Source organism: Cryptomeria japonica, unplaced genomic scaffold, assembly GCF_030272615.1.
Source record: "Cryptomeria japonica unplaced genomic scaffold, Sugi_1.0 HiC_scaffold_432, whole genome shotgun sequence".
Taxonomy (NCBI): domain Eukaryota; kingdom Viridiplantae; phylum Streptophyta; class Pinopsida; order Cupressales; family Cupressaceae; genus Cryptomeria; species Cryptomeria japonica.
In genome coordinates, this window is record NW_026729252.1 from 32,253 (window position 1) to 48,378 (window position 16,126).

The following is a 16,126-nucleotide window of genomic DNA, read 5'->3' on the forward strand; positions in this document are numbered from 1 at the left end:
AAGTATTGTCTATCCCTTTCCATGATCTCTTGAACCAATTTGTTAAAATAGGGATCTCCATGATAGTTTCCTCAACCTCTACAGAATCCACAGATGCATTGTCATTGTCATCATCATTTCCATTATTGTTCTCATTGTCATTGTCTGGTATATTACTGCGATTATCAAATAGATTGTAAAATTTGTCTCAATCAAACTCATAGGTAGTCATTTTTAAAGACCTTAGAACTTATTCGACTTTCCTTGTAAACCTTTTTGAATGGGTTTCAACCATGGACTAAAGCCTTGACCAAAATAAAAGGTAAGATGAAAATACAAAGACTATGGAAGACCAAGAGGTGTATGAAGTGTAGATGAATCTAGGGTAAACTTGTAATGTCCAAGAGTGTAAGACCAAAGTATGTATGTTTTTAGAATAAGGTATGGCTTCAAAAGATATGATGGATCTCTTAATGAGGTAAGTTGACCTTGACTCAAGAAGACCAAATGAGACCCTAAGATGATAGATCATGATATGGGAATCATCTAGTGTTGTGTTGTAGTATGTTTGCAAAGTGTGATGAGGACAAGCAAAGTAACCTTTTGACTCAAATTTGGAAAATATGTATGAGGGAAATGCAAGTAAAAGAAAATGATTGACTATGTGCGATCAAGACAAGTTGACTAAAAAATGAAGCCCTATCGGAAGCATCTTTAGAAGCTCTTTGAATCTAAAAACTTAAGCCCTTTTGTTCTTGACAATTTTTCTGTAATTTCTGAGCAGTGAACATAGACGCAGTTTTACTAAAATCAGACTTGATTTCTGATCCTAGATGTTGTTATAGTAAACAAAGACACGATTTTTGGTGATAATGATAATTATTTTAGCTTGAGATTCATAGACATGAAAATCCAACAGAAATGCAGTTTCTGACAACACAAATGTGATTTTACATTTTTCATGGTAAATGTGATAGTATATTTCTCTAATACCTAGACGTGATTCTGCTCTACACAAACACGATTTCCCAACGTAGATGCGATTTAATCTGACATAGATGTAGTTTTGAAAATGTTGTAATTTTTTCCAATTGTGAAGTTGTTGAATGTGATCAAATCTCAATGTTTCAACTTCTAGTGGAAAGAAAAAATAGCAAAATAGTGAAGACCCAATGTCTGAAGGTATTTTTGTCCAAAAATGATAAAGAGTTTTAATTTCAAGTGTGATATTGATTTTTAAATGTCCTTGTTTGTTTTGCATATAGTTGGAAAACATGGCAGACACAATGTTTGTTTGAAAATGTTTGATTGATTCTTTGATAATGAAAACAAGTATGAATCCTAAGGCTGGCCAAGATAATAGTTGTTGGATCTCACTTGGTTTCCCAACTACGCTTATTCAAAGTGGATACTTAGATACTTGACCCCACTGCCTCCCCTCCATGACACTTAGTTCTCTAGGCTAGCCAAGTACCAGTCCCCTTGAAAACTCCCTATGGCGAACTTTGTATCTCTACTAAGAACCATAAGAATGTGAGATGACATCAGAGGTCCAACCTCTTGTATAAACAACTAGAAGGTTTTTACTTTCAAACACAAAAGGGTGTCTAGTAAGGGCATCCATTCTGGTGGCTATAATCAGTAGTGTGTTACACCCTATTAAATGGAAGGCTTCCCAACCTATAGAGGTTTCTCTCTATAGGGTTAACGGGGAGTCATAACATCGTTATAGTAGCATGTAACACCCGTTTCTTGCAACTTTCATCACAAAAAGTTTTATTTATAGTGGCTTGGAAGAGTTTGGCTTTAGCCCATTACCACTTGGGTCACTCCCTCTCACTTGGCCTTATGGGCTACTTGGGAGGTAGGCCCTCTAAAAGGTTTAAAAAGAAAACCTATTGCTTAAGACACAAAAGACACTTGTTAATTTTAGAGAACCGATTGAAGTGTATGCTAGACTAAAGAAGACAAAGAGAGGAATTTCAAAAATCAAATCTTTGCCAAAGGCCCTACACTAAACATGTTAGTAGTTTTGAAATGATACCCCTCCTGTAAGCACACATGTTAGGTAAATTTTTAGAAATACCAAATGAGTTTGTGAAATAAGGGTCTTCAACAAAATGTCTTCTCCTTTCCACATAGAATTTGTTAATCCATACAAAAGAGGTTAGGGTAAAACCAAAATCTGAAAAGCCTAAAATGAAGCGAAATGAAAACTGAAAACACAAACGTGGCTATACCAGACCTAAATGCAGAAAGATGATGCAGATGCAGAAACATGGAACCAAGATGTGATTTTAGGAACCTAGACATTCAAAACAAACAAAAAAGTGGAGACACAAAAAAAAGATTACACAGACATGATTTCTAAACAAGGAGCCAAAAATCTCCGCAATAGAGATTTATGAAAAATCCTAGACTACAAAATAGAAAAACAACACTCCAAAACAAAAATGAGATAATACGAAACCTAGACATGAAAATACATCAAAAACATGACATTAAACAACCCAGATGTGATTTCTAGATATGAAATTTGCAAAGAAAAAAGACAAATAAAAAACATAGCCAAAATCATTGCAGATGCGAAGGTTGAGCAAAAACTTGGTAAGATCAGTTACAAATGCGGGATAAAAGAGAATTATCACAAAATCTAACCTGCAACTTTTCAAAAACACAAATCTAGAAACAAGATGTCAAAATAAAAGGGACAAGAGTCCCATCGGGTGTTCCAAAATCTATATGGTGAAAATAGATGATAAAAATAATAATATTGAAACACTAACAAATATTCAACCACAAAAACCCTAGCCTAACAATGAAAAGCATCCACCATACACAAATGAAGATACCTAAGATCATGCAAATGAACAATAAAAAAACAAGATATACCATTCACATGTCAAGTAGGGTTTTAATCTCCATTGTCTCCTATCTCCATTGATCTTGTTTGATATTATTGCTCTCAGATTTTATGTGTGCACAAGAGCTCAACAAAGAACGGATTTTGGTTGATAGCTTGATCACAAAAAGGCATGATTGCATAAGATTTATTAGACACACTAACTAGGGTTAGGAAAGGAAGAGGGCATCCTCTTATATAGAGAACATTGTAGGAAATGGAGGGATAAGATTGAGAGGTGTAAACGATAAATGGTCGGCTAGGATTAAAGGGTAGGTAGAGGAAATAATTGAATGATAGAGGGGGTAGGTAAGAGAAGAGAAGAATAAAGAGATGAATGACATGTGTCATAGAGGAAAAGCCTAGTGATTTAATTAAATAAATAAAGATTTATTTAATTAATAGAGGAAGCGGGATAATTTAAATAAATAAAAGTATTTTTATAAATGAGGAAAAACTTAGAAGAGGATTAATGAATCAATTTATTTAATTAATAGAAGAATTAAGATAAAATAATTAAACAAATAAAACTATTTATTTAATTAGATAAAACAATTTTAGGTGTCTTCAGATATGCCAAAACGGGATTCAAAATTTGTGCTCCATCATCTATCATTGTTTCTAGGAATCAATCCATACATGAAAAATTGCGATAAGATGCATCCATAGATTGCATTAAGAACTGGAGTTATAGAAAATGTGGGATGTGGGATTCATAAAACCCATTGATTATGGTTAGATTAGATTGCATTTGCATTTCATTTTCTTAAAAGCACTACATTGCATATAGTTTATTTTCAAGAACATCATATTCACCATTTTCATAGCATGTATTTTATGCATTCACATATAGCTGCATCAATAAAATAAGTAGATTGTCTTAGTTAATCACTTCTCTACACATGAATGAAGCAATGGTGTAGTGTCGTAAATTGTACACCCTTGTAGGGTGGTACAATTTCACACTTAGGTTAGCACCTGCCTTAGTGTGTTTTTCATCTTGCATTTCTCATTCCCCTTTAAGCATTTAATTAATTAACTTACTTAAATCTATGGTTATGTCTCATCACTTTACACATTACAAAGTTGGGCCCTTTACCCTAAGCATGCCCCTTTTCATTTTATTCCTCCAATGAATCATTTAATGATAAACCCTAATTATGTCTTATTTTGACCGTTTGGGCCCAATTTCGCATATCAAGACATCTTGAAATCAACTGTAACTTTGGGAAGCACTCTAATATCATCATATCTAACAACACAAAAATTTGGTGAAAAGTTGGTCGAACCCTGGCAGAAATGCACATGGTCCATGACTTTTTTCCTAAAATTTTGAGAGCACAATCCTATGATATGATAATGCTTAACCCCAAAATCTTAGTGGGAAATTTAAATCATAGGTCGGCCTAAACATGAAATTAATATCTATGGTTTCATATTTAAGAGCTCTCTTTCTTCATTTGAAGGGGGCTTCTTCTAAGAATCTAAGGGCAGGTTTTTGGAGTATTAGAGCCTTCTTTGTAGCGAAAGAGTAGGTCTTTGAAGTATTAAACAACATGCAACATTAATCCATAAATCATTCATCAAGCATCGTTTTATCAATTGGGGGATTTTGAAGATGTAGAAGAACAATAGGAGATCACCGACTGATGATTGGCTTGTACCTCTCCCTTGGGGTTTGGTATGGTTTCATGTTGTTTTCATGCCTTTGCATAAGATTTATTTTGATTCACATTCATGCTTTAGATCACTTTGCATTGTGGATTTAGAGCATTTACTTTGTCAATTATAAGCAATTAGGGTTTCCTCTTTAGGGTTGCTCTAGGTTGTTTACTTTCATTTATAGGATCTTTCATATACACAAGGTTCTAGCACACACATTTTCAGTATATTATCAGCTATTCGTGGAGGTGGAAATCACCAACATAGGGATTTGACTAAGGCAAAACCCTATATAGCCACCCCAAACCTTCCCTTTTCAGTTGCAGGTGCGAAAACAGGAATCCAAAAGCAATTGCAAATCTGGAACAAGCATCAAAACCACTTAGAAGTCTAAGAAGTGCAAAAATGTATTAAGAACAGGGGCATGGTGCCTTGGTATTTCCTAGGATAGTGGCATAGCACCATAGTCTTTCCCTTTGTCAGTAGGACTTGGCAGAACAACACCTTACAGATCTCAGAATCCCTCCTGTCATTTGGAGCTTGAGAATTGCAGAATTGGGACACTGACATGGCATCCTTATCCCAAACATTTCTACTCAGATTTCAGACATAGGTACACCTCTGGTTTTGCCTTCTGACCTATACTTTTCAGTAGTGCATCAGTTGCTCTTTGATCTGCATTCTTAGATTAGGATTGACTTGCTTATTTTCTTTCTAGGTTAGATTCTATTTTCCATCATTATTCTCTGTCATTTACAACAAAGGAATAGAAAATCTAAGAGGTAATCCATGACTCTCTCTTTCTCATAAGAAGTAGCTGATGTGCATTACCTCCCTAGGCTCTTTTGTATTTTATGAGTGTGTATGAGAGTGGGATTAGGGTTTCCATACTTAGTCTCACTTTTTCGCCTACACATCTTTGGTGAACCTGATGTGAATAGAATTTCATTTTAATTGCATTGAATTGTTAGATTTAGATCTAGTTTATTTAATTTTCTTTCAAAACAAAAAAGAGATAGGTTTCTTTCATTTTCTTTGCATTGTGTATTTAAGTTTCATCCAATTTTCATTTCAAAATGTCAGATTTCTATTTACAAGATGTTCATGCTTTTTATGATGTATGAAATTTTGTTGATTATGAGTTTAGTAAAGATGAATTATATGAGTCTCTAGATGATTTTTTGAACCCTAAGCCTTCTAAACCCTCATTTTGCCAAAAAATAATCAACCTTGTTACTATGTCATTTTGTGGTGATGAGAAAGATAAGTTGGATGATTCCTCTCATGGGTACATTCTTATTAACTCCTCCAATAGATATAGAAACATAGTTGATTCCCATGATTCCCTTTATGATTTTATGTCTCCTTTTGAGTCCAAGGATAATCCTTTCAATCACTATGATCATGATTTATTGGATGATGTCATTGATGACTTTATGTCTTTGCATAAAGTTTCAAACAAGAATAATGCATCTAAAAGGTTAATCAATATGATCAATGTGAATGAACATAGAAAACCACTTTTTGTTGTCCAAGGTGCTTTACCTTCTCAAAATTCACCTCTTCCTAATCAACCTCTTTTCACGGTTCAAGGTGGATATGGTCACAATTCCTTTAGCACTCCAAACAAACCTATGATTACGATTCAAGGAAGGAATCCCACTAAGAGTCCTTATAGCTATGCTAGAAAAATAACTAAGGAGAGTTATAATGCAATTTCCCATACTTATAAAACGTGAAACAATAGGAAAGCTAACCCTCCTCTGTTTGTTTCAACTCCTCTACCTAATCCTCAACTTAGTCTTCCTCAAGCACCTTGTATTTCACAAACCCTTGGTAAGGAATATGATCTTTTCGAACAAATTAAACCTACTCCTACCAAGATATCGCTTTGGGATTTTCTTTAAACTTCCTCAACTCATTATGGAATGTTACAAGATGCCTTGAAAACATTGAATTTCCCACTCGCAGTGACATCCAATAATATGGCTTCTTTGATTCACTCTATTACATCACCTAAGGCTCAGATTATGTTTACACAAGATGAGTTGTTTTCTAGTAAAATTCAACAATAATATGATCCCTTAATGATTATGATTATCATAAATGATAGTGCGATAAGTAAAACATTAGTGGAAAATGGTTCTAGCCTTAATGTTTGTAGAATTGACTTTTTGCATAAGATCAATGTTGATACATCTCTTATTAAGCCCGCTTCTCTCACCATCAGTGGCTTCAATAATGTTGCTAAATTCTCACTAGGTATCATGACCTTGCATGTTAAGGTAGGTCTTGTTTATTTACCTACTCCTATCCATGTCATGTCTAGAGAGTTGACATATAAAAATTTTCTAGGAAGACCTTCGATTCATAGCATGCAAGTTGTACCCTCTACATTGCATAGGCAAATCAAATTCATCTACAACAATAAAAAATACACCTTGTTAGGAGACACGAGATTTCAGGCTTGTTTACAAGTATCAAGTTCTAAATCCTCTTCAATCAATTATTCCCCAACTATCTTAGACAATTCCTCTAAAGCTTCTACTTTGATTAGTATGACTACATCATCAAACCTATCTCCTATATCTGGATCGATTCTTGATAGTTCCTCAAGTGGACCTAATGTTCTTTAGAAAGAATCTTCTCAACCTGACTCTATGATTGAGAATACTTTCTCTATTGAATAGATTCTTGTAGAAGATTATTGGGGATCCCTTGATTTCAATCCTACTTTCATAGGGGAATACATAATTCCCCCTAGAGATCCTAAGATTGGAAAGAAGAAAGAAGAAGAAGAACCTACAAATCAATCTACTTTCTCTCGACCATTTAGTAATAACTTTGTGGTGGCTTCTTAGATTTCATCTCCCTTAGTTTCTAGTTTAGAGGATTTTGATCCTTCACTTTTTGAAAATCACCCTTCTTTTTCAGAAATGACTAACTTTTATGGTCCTAGTTTTCATATCCTAGCTAGGTGTTGATATAATGGAAATGGATGTGGTGCTCAAGAACAAGGGATTAAAGTTCCCTTGGAAAATAACTTTCGTGATATGACATTTGGGCTTGGTTATGATCCTTTCAAGCATATTAAAACCTCTAAGAGACCATCTATTAGTGTTAATGTCATTTCTACTTCTCTCTCGCTAAGATATCTAGAATATATTGACTTTATCCCTTCTTGTGTCTTTGCTTTGGACATTTTTTCAACCGATGATTCCCTAGCTGAATTCTTGGGAGCTTATGACAACCTTCCTCATTATCACCATAATCATAGTTTTCTCTATTGTTTAAATGTAGAAGTTTACTTTGGGAAAGAAAGAAATAACAATGAGATAGTTAAATAATTTCCTCAATTGAAAGACGCTCCTCAACAAAACAATCTCCTAATAAATGACACCATTGATATCCAGATGGATCCTTGTGTTGAAGATAAAATTTTGTAGATAGGGAAATGTCTTGTGGAGGAAGAGCAAAAGGAATATGTTGAGTTGTTACATGAACTCCCTGAGCTCTTTGCTTGGATATATTTTGACATGCCCAACGTAGATTGTAAGATTGTCACTCATAACATTGTCCTAATTCCTGATGCTAAACCTACGAAGTTAAAATTCGAAAGATACACCCTAAGGTGGAATTACTTGTTAAAGCTGAGATTCAAAAATTGTGGGATGTTGGATTCATCTATCCTATCGATTATTCCCCATGGATTTCAAACATTGTGCCTGTGGCTAAAGATGAAAACAAGATTAGGATATGTACTCATTTTCATGATTTAAACAAGGCCTCTTTAAAAGATGATTTTCCTCTCCCGAATATTAATATGATAGTGGATTCGGTAGCAGGGCATGCTTTACTATCCTTTATAGAAGGTTTATAAGGATATAGTAAAATTTTCATCAATCTCCAAGATCAATATAAAATTACTTTCACTACTCCTTGGGGTACGTTTTGTTGGATTGTGATGCCTTTTGGATTGAAAAACATAGGCATAACCTATCAGTGTGCTATGACTCTCATCTTCCATGGCTATATGCATAAGACCTTTTAAGATTACGTAGATGACATCTTAGCCAATTTTTTTCTTTTTATAGATCATGTTAAGATCCTTTGTCAAATCTTTGAGATAATTTGTAAGCACAACATGCTTTTGAATCCCCAAAAATTATGTTTTTTGTGTGGATAGTGGAAAACTATTAGGATTCATAGTTTCATATCATGGCGTTGAGGTGGATACAAAGAAGATAGATGTTATTGTTAACATACTACCTCCTAAGAATGTTTCCCAACTAAAATTTTTGCAAGGAAATATCCAAGATATTTGTAGGTTCGTCTCTCAACTTGCCGATTGTACCTTTTTCCTTCACACAATTTCTAAAAAATAATATCACTTTCCAATGGAATGAGGATTGTCGTCAAGCATTCGAAGACTTAAAGACTTATTTGTCCAATCCTCCCATTCTTCAAATGACTAATCTTACTAAGGCTTTCCTTATATACACCGTTGTTGAACCCCTCAAGATCTTGCAACCTTACTGGCACAATGTGATAAGCATGGTAGAGAATGCCCATTTTATTACATAAGCCACACTTTACTCGATTACGAAGTCCAATATTCTGCGATAGAAAGACAATGCCTTGCTTTAGTCTTTGCAACTTACAAGTTGAGGCATTATCTCTTGAATGATGAGATTTAGGTTATCATTAAATTTGATCCTCTTAAACATCTTTTCTCCAAAACTAACCTTTTCGGATGCTTAGCTAAGTGGTTTATGATGTTGACCAAGTTTGACCTTAAGTTTGTCTCACAAAAGGAAATAAAGGGTCAAGCATTGACTGATCATTTAGTTGATTCTCCTTCACCATTCTCCCTACCTAACCCAGAGTCTTTTCTCGATGAACACATTCTTTCCATTGAGGTTAATGAGACTTGGGAATTGTACTTTGATGGCTCTAAGTTTCATATAGGATTGGGGGCAAGGGTTGTATTAATCTCTCCTAAAAAGAATCCTATTCCTTTATCATATCATCTCAATTTTTTATGTACCAACAACATTTCTAAATATGAAGCTCTTATAGCTGGAATTAAAGCAACCTTGGCATTGAATATGAAACATATACATATTTATGGATATTCTCAATTAATCATAAGATAAGTGATGGGAGTTTATCAGGCTAAACAAGATAAATTATCACAATATAAAGATGTATCTTTATCCTTGTTACAAAAAATTGATTCTTATATTATGGAGCCCGTTCCTCAAAAAGATAATTGACATGTTGATGCAATGGCATGTGTTGCCTCTCTTGTGTCTCTAGAGGACCCCTTGGTAGATCTTCAATTCACTATTCACAACCATACTTCCCTGATTATTGCTGATAATCTTAGTGATGTGGCATATTGTTACATTATAGATTCTAACAAATGGTACTTGCATGTCATAAGATATTTGAGTCATGGTACCTTTCTTGATTCTGCAAATAAGAATACTAGGGCTAGGGTTCACAAATTGACTTGTAGATACATTATCCTTTCTAATGTTATCTATAGGAGGGGTTATAATTGTCTTCTCCTTTGGTGCTTAAACATGGCTGATATCCCTATTGGTCTCGGAGAAGCACATTTAGGTGCTTGCGGGGGGAATTTTGGGGTAGGTCTTTAGTTCAGAGATTGCTCTGAATGGAATATTATTTGCAAACCATGGAAAAGGATTCCTTTACATTTGTTAAACGATGTCAATAGTGTCAACAACATAGCAATTCGATCCATGCCCTTGCCCAAGAGCTTTGATCACAAGTAGCATCTTGGCCCTTTTCTACATGGGGTTTGGATCTTGTTGTTAAAATATCTCCTCCTTCATCTCAATGACATAAATTCATCATAATTACCATTGATTACTTTACGAAGTGGGTGGAAGCCATTCCTCTTTGATCCACTACTACTAAAGTAATTTGTCAATTCATTTTGGAAAACATCATTTCTCAATTTGGGATACCTTCCACCACAGTTTCAGATAATGGAATGCCATTCAAAAATAAGGATGTGAATAATTTTTTTGAGAAATATCACATTCAACATAAATTTTCTACAACTTATTATCCTCAATCAAATGGTCAAGTTGAATCTTCTAATAGAATAATTGAACAAATTCTTTGAAAGACTATAAACAAGCATGGTAAGGATTGGCATACTCAATTAATCTGTGCTCTATGGGATTATAGCAGGAGTGTATGTGTTACGATGGGCTATACCCCTTATAGTATTGTTTATGGTGTTGATGCCATTATGCCTTTGGAGTTAGAAATTTCTTCTTTGAGAGTTTCTCTTAGGGGTAGAGTGGATGATGACTACTATAGAGAGAAAAGACTTCAACAACTTGAGATTCTTGATGAACGATGTATAAATTCCCTCGAACATATTCAAGCATATCATAAAAATTTGCAACAAATTTATATTGATAAGGTTATTCAATGTTCCTTCTCGGTAGGGGATTTAGTCCTTTATGAGAATCAACACAACATGAATGCCTTACCTGAGGAGAAAGGAAAGTTTAGTCCTAATTGGCTTGGAGCATACATCGTTGTGGAGGTCTATGGATCAGGTGCTTATAGGATAGCAAATGTGGAAGGTATGCCTCTCAAGGAGCCAATAAATGCTATGCACCTTCATAGATACTATGCCTAGTTCTAGTTTTTTTTTTCTCTCTCTCTCTCTCTCTTTTTCTTTCTAGTCTTCTTTTTGTTCTCTCTTTATATCTTTTTCTTCAAAATTGGGTAATATGTTAGCATATCTTCATTAAAGTATGTAAGATTAAATGATGTTAAATTGTTTGGTCTACATTTCTTCATTCTTGATAAGCATGTTTCATTACTATATTATTTGTCTTGGATTCTTTTTATGTAAATTATAATTTATTTACATTTCATATGTGCTAGCATGTTATACAATTTCTTATGTGTTAAGTAGAATTATATCATGTTGTGTTTAATTAGAGTTAATTAAATAATATTAGTTATATAGTTCTCAGGCTTAATTTATTCTTCTCTTACATCATCACAGTAGCATTTGATTAAATATTTAGTTATTTAATTAAATTACACATGTATCAATTTAATCATGAAGCATTGAGAAATCAATCACATGGAAATTAAATCAGATATACATGCTCATTACTCAATGTGTTACTTCTAATCTAAGAAATGTGTACATTGTTTAAGCATTAAAAATAGCATAATCATGAGTGTCATCATATATACATCAATACATAAAAAACATCTCCTATCCCTAGGACTAGTAGCTGGAGGATGGTGGCTAGATTCTCCCTCTTGATCTGGCCGTGGTAGTGGCACCATAGGGGTATATCCTAATACGGACTGCGAGTGAGTCCAAGAGGACCTCCTATGATCTCTCTCCATCATGATTCCTCGGTATGTGGCTTCCTTTGACTCCAAGAGGACCTCCTATGATCTCTCTCCATCATGATTCACCTCCTTGATCTGATCTTAGACATTTGATTTTCTTACCAGTTTCATTTTCAACCATTGCTTTGAATAGTTTAAACTTTCCAAGTGCTTCTGATTTTTCTTTGGGAAAAGTAGCCTAACACATTCTAGAATAGTCATCAATGATTAGCATAAAATATCTATCACCTTGTAAGTTTTTAGTTCTAGCTGGACCACATAAATTAGTATGAATTAAATCAAGAGCATTATTGGAATTTTCTGGAATACTTTTGAAACTAGCTCTAACTTGTTTTCCAAATTGACATTCTTTACATACTATATTTTGAGGTTTGACAATTTTAGGTAAATCTCTACCTACCTTAGTAGTACTGTTTTTTACCATGCAATCAAAGTTTACATGACAGAGTCTCTTATGGCATAGCCAACTTTCATCAATGTGTGCAATCCAACATGTCTTTTCACTATTATTCAAATGAAAGATATTACCTCTAGTCTGATTACTGGTCGCAATTTCTAAACCAGTTCTATTCATGATTTAACATTTTCCATTTTTGAATTGTAACTGAAATCCTTTCTCAACTAATTGACCAACACTCAAAAGATTATGCTTTAAACCTTCAACATAGTAAACATTGTCAATATTATGCTTACCATCAAGAGATATTGAACCCTTACCTTTGATTAGGAAAGCTTTGTCATCTCCAAATCTCACTAAGCCTCCATTATATTCTTGAAAGTTCAAGAATTTAGCTTTATCTCCTATCATATGATGTGAGCATCCAGAATCAATGATCCATTCATCCTTTACTTCAATTTTAGCTGCAAGGTCGACTCTATCGGTTGGACTGTAGTTGTTGGTTGATCTTCTATTACAGCAATAAAAACCCATCCATTGTCTGCTGGCTCCTCATCAGAATCATCAGTCACTCCTTCATCAGCAATATAACATGATTTGTCTTTATTCTTCTTAAATTTGTATCTCTGATATTTAGGTTAGGCTTGTATGTCCTTCTAGCTTCTTCTCTTAGTCTAGCATGTCTATCAGGGAATCTTGAAGCCATATGACCAATCTTATAATAGTTAAAACATTTAAAGGGTTCTTTACCTTCATACTTACTTCTAACTGGACCTTTAGGCATTTTTCTTGCAAATAGTGCTTCAAGCTCTTCAAGCTCTTCATTTTCTCTCCTACTTTCCTCAGGTTCTCTTGCATAAAAGGCTTTCCAATCAGATTTGTCAAATGATGATGCAGATGATGTTGATGCTTAAAGGTTAAATCTGTCTTTATAGTGGCAATGGGACCAAGTTCTTCAATTTCAAACGTTGAAAGTTTTCCAATCAATGTATCCCTAGTTACTGATGTATTAGGCATTGTTCTTAATTCATTTATAGTAGTAACCTTCATTTTATATGCTGGTGGTAATCCTCTTAAAACTTTTGAAACAATTTCATCTTCACTTAAGGTTCCTCCACAACATTTAATACCCAAAACAATTTCATTAACTCTTTCCATAAAAGTAGAAATCCTTTCATCTTCTTCCATTTTAAAATTTTCATACCTTACTTAGAAGCTTTCAAGTTTTGTAGTTTTGACTGTGGAATCTCCTTCATTCAGTATTTCCAAATGATCGCAAATAGCTTTAGCAGTTGATTTGTCTGATAATTTCATGATTTGCTGATCTGTTAATACACTGAAAAGCGCTTCTCTTGCTTTGCAATTATTTTCTTCATCTTTAGTTAAGTTAGGTGGATTAGGCTGACGGAGAGTAGCAGTAGTATAGCCATTCTTTGTCACTTCCCAGATGTCCTTTCCAATGCAATTTAGATGAGTCTCCATTCTGATCTTCCATATGCCATAGCTGGTTCCATTAAGTTTAGGACTGTCCTTCCTGAAATAGTTAGTAGACATTGGATCTCCTCAAGCTGTTAAGCTTCTGCAAAAGAGGACAAGGCTTTGATATCAATTGTTAGGTACTAGAGACAACTGAGAGGGAGGGGGGCTGAATTAGTTGTCTAATAAATTTAAACCAAAACAACCTAACCAATTTACTACTTAATACCGGTAAACCAGTCTGTTATACCGGTGGATTGTTTTATCAGATAATTGCAATACCGGTAAAGATTAATGCATGAAACAAAAAGACAAAGTCATCCACAACACATAACACCAATATTTGTATGTGGAAACCCTGTAAGGGGAAAAACCACGGTGGGAAACCTTACCCATAATTAAATGATACTACTGCAGATATTAAGTGTACATAAATGGGGTCTACACATGCAGAAAGCCCAAGCGCCTAGAGCTCACTGCTCAAACACAAATGGGAGTCACACTGACTATAATTGGATGGTTAAATCCAATAAGAATGTATTGCTGAAAATAGCATCTTCATATGCTGGATTCAGTACTGATGTAGTTTTGATATGCTTTCCAAAAAACCTAGCTTCACCTTCAAATGATGTCTGCATGTATAACTCTGCTTAATCTAGCATATACCTTCTTACAATTCCTTTTCGCATTCAACCTACAATCTTACAAATAAGATCTTACATTTATACCATAACCTAAGACCAATTTTAGTAGGTCAGCTCTACAAGATATTACAACAAAATCATTTTACAAACAATACAATATCTGATGCAATAACCGATTCAACATGTCGGGTTAATGCATTAACAACAATAATAAGTCATCTCCATAGTGTGTTGTGTTGATCTAGAAAAGATAAACCTACCGGTGTATAACTTGGACCTATTTACTAGTAACAACAAATATGCAAATACGAATATACCAATAAATAATTCTCCAAGATAAGATGTCCAAACCATGTCTTCGACATTACCAAGTGTTTTCCATGCCATTCCAAGTGTTGGTGATCATTATATCCTGTCGGTGTAACATATACCGATGACTGTGCATAAGTCACTTGCTTGCTGGTGAATGTTGCTGGATCGCCAAAGTTCTAGAGTTTTAGTAGGCGACATCAATGACAAAACCATACCAAAATACCAACAATTAACCCTCTCCTGCTTTATCTCATTAGAACAACTTTAAAGATATTTTAATGCATTTGGATGTTTAATATTTTTTCACATTAGAATCAATTATACTATCAATAATTTCCCTTCCCATTGTGAATGTGTAAAATTTTGTTGAAATAACATAATTAAGTACCTTCTTTAAATGATTGGCAAGAAATTTCGTTAATTTTTTATCTACCAAGTTGCAATGTGATATGGGTCTGAATTTACTAAGTTGGGATCTTTCTTTCTTAGGAATTAAGGGTACACCCATATTATTAAGGTCTTTGACAAATATTTCTTCTTCCTAAAATCTTCTATTAATTTCCTAATTTCTATCTTGATAAAGCTCCAACATTTCTAGGAGGCTGGAAAACCATTAGGATTTACTTATTACCTAGATGTAGTTGGAATGTAGAATTCTTGACTTCCTCAATTTTAATGGATTTATTTATCATTTTAGTGTCTACCTCGATTAGGCAACATCAGATATTATCCAGTATTGGTTCATCCATATTTATATCTTGGTTACTCTTCTCCTTGAGTAGGATCTTGAAATAATTTGTTTCCTCTTGTTCCAACACTTGTCCTATTCATGCAATGGTGCCATTTCTATTTTTATTTCTTTAATTCTATCTCTACTTCGACATCCTTTAGTGGACATATGAAAATATTTTGTATTGATATCTCTCGATTTCAGCCATAGTTCATGAGACTTATCTCTCAAATAAATCTCTTCTCATGCTATTAATTCACTACATTCCTTTTTAATTCCTTCTTGAGTGCATAATCCTCTTTGTGCATGCTTGTCTATATGATTTTTCATTAAGTTTTTCCAATTTGGCCTCCGCTTTTCTTTTCTCCTAAAAGATATTTTTAAATGGTTCCTTATTCTAATTCTTTAGTTTGGACTATAGATATTGTAGTTTATTTTAGAAAACAAATCTTGAGGTTTCATTGATTTTGTATTCTTTCCACTATTCGTCTAGTAGATAAGGTATTTGTTCATCCCTCCACCATATATTTTCAAATTTGAAGAGTTAATTGATAGGTCTCTTTTATAGTTTGACATCTAGACATACTAGATAGTGATCCAAG